Here is a 9,183-nt window from a genome sequence, read left to right on the forward strand (position 1 = left end):
TCAGGTTTTTTTGTCACCATAAACTAGTTCACATTTTGAATCAGCAACACGATTTTATTTTCATTTTCAGTCTCAATCACGAAACACGTCAAAATGTACAAGTTTATTTTTTATTTTATTATTTTTTACAGTAAGAAAAAAAATCAACAACGAGACTGACTGTTTTAGCAGCTTCAGAGAGCTCACTGTGTTATAGAAATTATTTAAAAATAAAGCCCAGTGAAATGTATCATATTTTATAGGAAATTGATTATATTTTTATATTTTTTAAAATAATATTTTGGGTTATTTTTTATGTTAAATATATTTGTAATCTTAAAAAATGATTTCCAGTACATAAAAATACATTGTACCCATTATTTGAGCAATAATCTTAAAAATAATACACTTAAAAAAACAAACCTGTGTCTATATTCAGAATATAAATAAAAATCTATGCGTTTAAGTCAAGTGACAACAAAGAGAGACTCTTACTGAGGCTAAAAATGATAAAAATTTACCTTTAACTCGAACCATTCCCCCTCCAAGCAGAGTCTTGTTTAAGGCCCTGATAATGGCATGTTTAAATGGGTCTTACTGCTGGACTGACACTACATTTTCAGTACTCAGTATGGGTATTATATAATGTTGTTATGACTTGGTTTTTTAACATGTGCGCCCTGTGGCGGCAGAACACCTCAGACAGCATCAGGTACAGTTTCAGTCCCAATATGCAAAATTAACTTTCACATATGTTTCCTGAAACTGTCAAAGCGTCACCGTTTGTAACCAATCACACATCATTTGCTTCCAAAGCTGGATGAAACAGGAAGCTGGCTGTCACACAGCAGCAGGCTCTTCTATTAAATAAGACCTCTTAGTGTTTGTGTGTCACTGGTCAGCGAGCCCGGCCTGCACGGGGGATCTGCTTTATAAACACAGATGAAAGAGATAACCCTGGGGTATTAACAGCTGCATGTGTGTGACCATACACATGCACACACATTAATAGATGAAACCCCCCTCCAGTGCAGGTATGACACAGTTATCCCCATCGACGCTGTCACTACTCTAATCCCACTTCCTGCGTCTCTCCTAGCAAGGTGAGCTCACAAGGGCGCACGCTGAAGTCATCAGTGTTGACACGGGTGGTGAGAGGGCCACAGTGTGAGCGGCACCCCTCCCCACACACACACACACACACACACCTCCACCTCCACCCATCTCGCTCACCCCTGGAGTCACCACTTCCTCTTCTATCCTCTTCTTGCTTCCGGTTAGAGCCTCAGGCCATCACCTTCTGTGGCACAAATCAGCTTTCATTTTCTGTTAAGAGCAGGTCAGGTGGCCCTCATGTGCTCATGTGCACAGGAGCATAACTTGGAATATATTGCGAGCAGGATAAAGTGTTTGTAATCCTGGTGGAGCCCGTACAATATCAGCCTATTCTGCCGGATTCTAAACTTTCCACCGATACCTGAACGTAAGCCAGTGGATAAAAGTGGGTGAGAAGGAGTTATAAATAGTGAATTATAACCGCGCTCGTACTCAGAGCTATGCGGTAACTGGAAACTGAAGTAAAATCTTGATGACTTCAAAAGAATGCAGTAAAAGCAAGTGTGGTTAACTTGTCCACGGCTTCTGTGGGTTGACAAATTTAGAGGTGATAGACGGGCACATCATCAGATGTCTTCATTAAAGGAAGGTGATGATTATGAGATAGCTAGAATTACAGCATGAAATAATTCGCTGTGCTTTGAAATATAACTGAAATATGAAAGTGAGATGTTTGATTTGGCCTGTAATTAATGACACAGTGGCTCACGTTAAAGGCCCCAGTATTATCCACATTTTCAGATGATTTACAATCTTTTTAAAATCTTGTAAATGTCCAAGACATTTCTGTTTGAATTTTTCTACCAATTAGGTTTTTCTAAACCTAATCAAACCCTGGATTATGTTGCCAAGAACGGCTTTAAAGAAACAAAATAAAATGTCACACTTGGGGGCACTGATATGTAAATATAGGTATTTTTCTCCAATTTACAGTGTTGTTTAACCGTGCATGGTTTGGTTAGATTAAGGCAGACAAAAACTTAATGAATGACAATGTGAAAAACAATATGACACTGCGAAAGGTGTTGCTTGTAAATGAGCCTACACAGACTTTTCAGCTCCATTATGGCACTCCATAATGAGTTTCAGGTCCTTGTTAAGCTTTGCTAGTCAGGTTCACCGCTCATTGTGCTGTTTTCAACCACAGCACGTAGTTGTTTTGGTGAAAAAGTTGTAGAAAACTCTCTATACCATAAATGCTCTTCGCTGAACATCAGAAAAACATGGTTAGTGAGAACAGTAGTGCAATCATCATGTAAACAAATGTGTTATTGCCCCAAGAGAAACCAAAAATGACAGCGCATATCTGATAAATCAAGCCGAAAATGAATCATGAAGCTCCAGAATGATAACGACATGTTTTCCGTAGCCACTTAAAAGATGATGACATATCAGTGTTGGGTTACTTCTGCTCCTCCATGCGGCCGTTGCAGGCTTACAGTCAGAGAACCTTCAGAACCACTTCATTAAGATTAGAAATAAGAAAGCAGAACAGTGATCTTCCAAGACAAAGTTCAATATTTTGTTGACGCATCCATCCACCCCCATCGCTTTCCTACATAGAGTTTGCCATTCTGTAAGAGCAGAATAACCAACAGGTGTTCATACCAAACCTAAAGGAAAGAATTATTCCATTCCCAGTGGTTCCTAAATTTACAAATTGTCAATTTTAAGCCCAAAACAGGCAATATCAAGGCCAGCTATCAAGAATATGCAGCAAATTTAACATGGCTTTAATTCAAAAATTTGTTTTAAATTTGTGCCCCATGTGGAAGCAGTGTTCACTTTCTACTCGTGGTTTTCTGTTATTACTTTGCTTTACAGTCGGGCCTAAATCACACTTTGAGAAAGACAGAAGTAACTTTAAGGCGTAAAGACCAGCCTGGAGTGCCTTAAACTTGCATTCTTCCTAATGACCAGCAGTGGATGACTACACTGTTTGCAAAAAGAATGCAATCTCATAGGAATCTATGGGAAAATGATCCTCCTGCTGTCTTCATTAAATATCACATTAAATATTATGCTAATGGTGTCATGGCCTTAATCTTATTTAATACAGCATAATGTTCGATTTGTATGTTGTGATTCAATTGAGACTAAAAGAGACAGTAAAGTAGTGTATGCTGTAAGCTGTTGTTGCTTTGCTGCACTCCTTACTCAGCACATCTGTCTTTAAAATAACAAGATGGTAATGGAAATACTCCTCAGCTCAAGTCTTTTTGATAAGACTTCACTAACCAGTGAGTAGCTAGATCGATATTTCACATATGACATATGAAAAGGTTTTACAGGTAATTCAACGAGGTAATTACTCAGAGAGCCGCAAGACGTCATCTACTTTAACCATATGGTAAATGGCCTGTATTTATATAGCGCTTTTCTAGTCCCTAAGGACCCCAAAGCACTTTACATATCCAGTCATCCACATTCACACAAGCTACATTGTAGCCACAGCCACCCTGGGGCGCACTGACAGAGGCGAGGCTGCCGGACACTGGCGCCACCGGGCCCTCTGACCACCACCAGTAGGCAACGGGTGAAGTGTCTTGCCCAAGGACACAACGACCGAGACTGTCCAAGCCGGGGCTCGAACCGGCAACATTCCGATTACAAGGCGAACGCCCAACTCTTGAGCCACGATCGCCCCATGCTAAAAATATCAACGGCTATTGTAGTTCTTCTCATGAGTTCGGGATGGGATTAACATGCAAACACATGGATGACTCTTTCTCCCTTTTCATGTGTTCAAATGAGATTTAATTTATCTTAATCGCACTGAAACCCTTAAAGCAGGTATAACACTTACGAGCGGACACCACAGATATAGTTTACAGTTTGCTCCCGCTCAATCTGCACTGGAAAGGCCCACCCTCCCCCCACCTGAAACCCAAGGAGGCTTCATGTTGCTCTAACTCATGACCAAAATGTTCACTATGTCAAACTCCTATACTTGTCATTAACATCCACATCCTACAGTATTTGAGCCACATCTGTCCAAAACTGAACCTTCATTGGAGCTTTGAAATAATATTGACTCTAGAATGACTGTGTCATTTATTTTTCTTCCTTCATTGTTCTAAGTCAGCTTTGTTTTGGGTGCTTAACCCCCTCAGCCATAAATATCTGGTCTTGACATTGTGCCGATGTGGGTGGGCAAGGCATGCCTGACAAAGAGTTCACAAATCAAACCCACTGTACAGGCTGAGCCGCGGCATTCATTTCATTTCAACTCTATTTTCAAGCAGTTTCAAGCATCTCTGCATGTGTTGTCATCACATGGAGAGATGAGTACGAGATTATTGTTTACCTACGATAAAAATTTACTTGACATGAATTTGTTGTCATTTAGAACATTTATGAGCAAATGTTTAAAAATCTGAAATTAGACAACTTTTTAGTTTTTTGTGATGATTTAGAACCATCAGTGCTTCTCATTCGGGTTTCCTTGGAGTTCTGAGCAGTGTGCCAGAAAACACGTTGTACCATTCAAATAGTCTGAAGAGGTAAAACTGAGGATCAAGCAAAGGTATTTTGATTCAAAGAAAATCAGCAGAGAGATGTGTTTGGAAAATATTATTGGTCAAATAGCACAGACGGTAAATAAAAGACGGACATGACCATAAGAATTTGTGACTGGGCCAACAGAGGACCGGAAAAGTAAGTAACATTGAAAAGAAACAGCTGTAGGTACATTTGCAAAATATCAAGTTATTCAGAGACGGGTCAGTGATATTACTGGGTATAAAAAGAGCATAGAGAGGCAGTATTTGTCAGAAGAATTTGAACATATTAACATCTACAGTACATATAAACAAATATCAAACTATTCAGAGAATCTGTAGAAAGGTCTGTGTACAGGGTGTAAGGCCAAAAATCAATATGGGATGCTCACTAAGCACACTATGGAAATCAGAGCATGGGCTCATGGACACTTTCAGAAATTATTTTCTATGGACGCAGTCTGTCATTCTATCCACAAATGCAGGTTTCCAGAGTGAAAAGAAGAAGCCATATGTGAACATTGCTGTTTTCTTAACACCAAAGCTCCTTTAAAATGCACTGGGGCAAAGCAGGAAACGATACTGTGGTCAGATAAACCAAAATCTTTTTGGAAAACATGGAGATCCAATGCACTAAAGAGGAGAGGGACTATTTAGCTTGTTATCAGCACTCAATTCAAAAGCATGTCTGATGATATGCAGGTGTGATGGAAATGCCAGCTTGCACATTTGGAAAGGCTGAGCGGCATTGCAGGCAATGCTGAAAGGTAAATTCAGGTTTTAGAGCAACATATCCTCCCATCTAGGCAATGTCTTTTTCGGGGAGGACCTTGCATATTTCAGCAAGAAAATCCTAAAATGTATAATAGATTTCCAACAGCATAGCTTCACAGAAGAGTCCCGGTGCTGAACTGACCTGCCTGCAGTCCAGATCTTTCACCAACTGAAAACATTTGGTTTTCAGCAGCTATGTCAGACAAGAATGGCACTACTTATTGGTTTATGAGATGTGCAATTTATTGCATTTGACTCTTTTCTGGAACTGGAGTTGCACTTTCCTGGTACACATTAATAAGACTTATTGCATATGTTATAGAGGCTGTACTATGATAGGCAGCTCTTTTCCTACACGACGCTGACAAGTTTATTAAGTTTGTAATAAAAATGAATATTGTGACGAAGCTTGGCTTTAGTTTTGGCGAGCCTGTGCTGGGAGCAGGTGTTTGGGAGCTGTGAGAAGCACGAGTGAGGACATCCCTCATAATCACTGTGCAAACGTTTCTCATTAGATCGACTTAGCTGGAGCTCAGACCCTCCATAGCAGCTTCTAAAAAACGCCTTCCTGTCTGAAGCACCATGGCAGTGGTTCATAATTAACGCAACATATGTTTATTCAAATCTCTGAACAGGGTGTGAAAGAGGGCTTCAGGAGGCACCACCCACAGAGGCTGTGAAAACAGAGGGTGGTGGAATTAAGTGAGGAAAGAGAGAATGGAGAGATCTTGTGAAGTCAAGACAGAAGTGAGACAGAAAAGATAGCACTTAGTGCTCAGCGGAATTCGCACCCGATAGCTCATGAACTCTTGGTGAAGTGCAAATGTATTCCTCAGCAACCCAGAAACAAACAAGCTGCCACTTCCTTAGTCTATAATTAGCTGGTAATCAATGCTGGGTGGTTTTCTGTCCTGTCAGACGTCCCCAGCCATCGTGGGGCAACATTAGACCTGCAGCTGTACTCTCAGGTCTCAGATGACGATCCAACATAGAGAGCATTAAGCCTTGTTTTCGGAAAGTGTTCCCAGCATATTTGGGCTACCTGACAAAACATGGAAACAGGATGTTCAATTTATAATTTTGATGCAAGTTCAAGGGTGAGCAGTGACCTTTCCGAGGGTGTTTTGAAAAAAAGAAAAACCTAAGGGGGACGAAGAGAAAAATCAAATATGTCTTTGAAATGATGCCATGTCCCCAGGGAGTTCAAAAACAGCTCTATTGGCACAAGCTGTGTTGTGACACTTCCCACTTTCTCTTACCAGAGCTTGCTTGGGATGGGAGAGTGTTGCGGTGGGAGAGTAATGGGATGGTTATCACTCTGTAGTTGACCTCTGAACTCTCTCTAACCCCTATAAAGTCAGAGAAAGTAAACCTAAGATGACAAGTTGTCAACTTCTCAGTCCTGGCTTTATACTCCACCGCTGAAATTAAATTATTTAAAGCTATCATAGTTTTCAAGATCAACACATGATCGTTTTTACTGAGAGCTCCAAGTGGTTGAATTTAAAATTTACAGACAAATGTATTTTTGCAGGACCTTTGCCTTTATGGTGCTGCTTTGCTTTAACAGTGTTTTTGACACCCATCATATTGTTTCCATGACTTCATATGAGTTTTGGATACAGTGTTGGTAAACAGTAACCAAGTAACCCAAACTTAATGACATATTGTAGCTGTCATGAGTTTCTGGAGAATCCAAATATATGATTCTCCAACTTTGATGATTTAATGTATCTACCTGGTGCAAAGATGGGTTGGCCATAAGATCAGGCTTGATTATACAGGAGTGTGTGAAGCTAAACCTCTATATCAAGAAAGATTAACAGAATACAGAAAGGGCACGCTTTTAGGTGACTCAAATATAAAGTTTATACAAAAATGCATTTTTGATATTCTGAAATATTATTTAAACATTAGAAAAACGATTTTAGGCAACTACTGCTTGCTTAAAGGAATCCTTTAAATTATATAAGAAAAGGAGAGATGGTAATGTGTCCAAGGTGACACACTGAATTAGCTAATAGAGCCAAAACTGAGGTGTCGCTCAAATACATCACATACTTCAAAACCTACATTTTACAAAGACTCTTTGTTTTTAAATTTGAGAGATTAAGCAAGTGTTTAATTATATTTAGAGCTAAATACAACCAACTATAGGAAGAAAAGAGGTCTGTTCTGTTCGTATACGTACTGCAGTACTGTTGTTATCTGGCTATATTATCCACCCTGAAAACACCAGCCACACATCACACTGCTTGTGTTGGTTTCATTGTAAGCACAGTGATAGATCTGACAGCGTGATGAGCCACAACTAAAATAAACTATGACTGATGGCCAGTGCTGCTTTCAAGCCCAGACTCCGCTTCACTGGCTGGTGCCCTGTATATGTACGCTCGTGCTGGGCTGTGCATCTGGGGCCTGCAGTTCCACGGGAGGTCCTGCACATGAACACACAACACTGGCAGCTTTATGTTACTCAGACAGCACAGCGCGCAGCTATGACAAAACTGGGCAGCTGTGCATTTCCCCCACATTCCTCTGGCCTACTCCATGAACACAGATCAACCCCAGGGCGCCCCTCAACCACCTCCCCTTACGGACGCCATACCTCCCAACTTGCGCTCTTCACCAAGACCCAACGTATACGGAGACAGTCTTTCTGTCTCTGCCACTGTTTACTTGCTGTGCTCTGCGACTACATTCAGAAATCATCATACTTCTCAGGGCAGGGCTGATCCCGCTATGCCAAATGCTACTGTCAGGGTCAGCTGGCTTTAGGTCAGCTACACGGCTGCAGCTATTTGGGACTTAATTCCAGGCAAAGCATTGAGTTTACAGCAGATTAACCATAAAGACCTTTATGGAATCTAGTTGCTGCCTATCAGCGTTTTAAATTTCATCTCCAGACATTTTCTATGCATTACTGAAATTGTGAATGAGTTGTGGTTCTGTGGTTGTGTCTCTAGTGGCGGTGGTCCCTACAGTATATTCCCGGCACATTGCCAAGTTCTGAAACTTATATTTATGAGTAATATCGAGATTATGGAAGTGAAACTGCTGTTTCTAATACTCAATTTTATTTAGAACCTAAGCAAGCAGAAGCTACTGGATAAAGCAGTTTTTACTTTAGGTTGTATATGATAGAATGAAGGATTAAAGGATACAGTTGCGTTCCTAAAACTGAGAAAAAAGCAGCGCTTCAATGGGGACACAGACTGTGCAAAGCCGACAAACAGCATCTATTAGCCCTTTGAAAACTTGCTGATTAAGATATTTTATCTTACTTTAGCTTAAAGAATGGAAACAGTACGATCCAGGTCACAAAAGTATAATGTGCTTTTTTCAGCAGGCCGTGTTATTGATGTGTGGAGGCAACAACTACTACATCTACTAAACCAACTCATCCTGATTCCCTAAATCTAATTAGCAAGTTTAAATGAAAATAAAATTTGTGAGGAAAAAAATAAAAACTTTCTCCTTTCTCTGTTCCCCCAGCCTTCTAATGTTGAGTTTGTAGCTATCTTTAAAAGATACCTACAAATCAAAGTCCAATATTGACATGGTCGGTCCATTGATGCACTTAAACCCAGCGTCATCATGTGGGTCTGTGCAACACCTGCAGCATGCACACTTTTGGGGGTGATAACTGGTTCAATGGTCTGTAGGTGCTGTGTCCAAAAAAAATATGTGGCTCATTTCCCTCTACACCTCATTTTATTAATTAATTTTAGAATAGTGTTGATCAGTGTAAATCTGTGAAGACTTTCTACAATATGTGAATAAATAATAAAAGATAATAAAATAATGTAATAAA

This window comes from Astatotilapia calliptera, chromosome 8 (genome assembly GCF_964374335.1).
Source record: "Astatotilapia calliptera chromosome 8, fAstCal68.1, whole genome shotgun sequence".
In the NCBI taxonomy this organism is placed as follows: Eukaryota; Metazoa; Chordata; class Actinopteri; order Cichliformes; family Cichlidae; genus Astatotilapia; species Astatotilapia calliptera.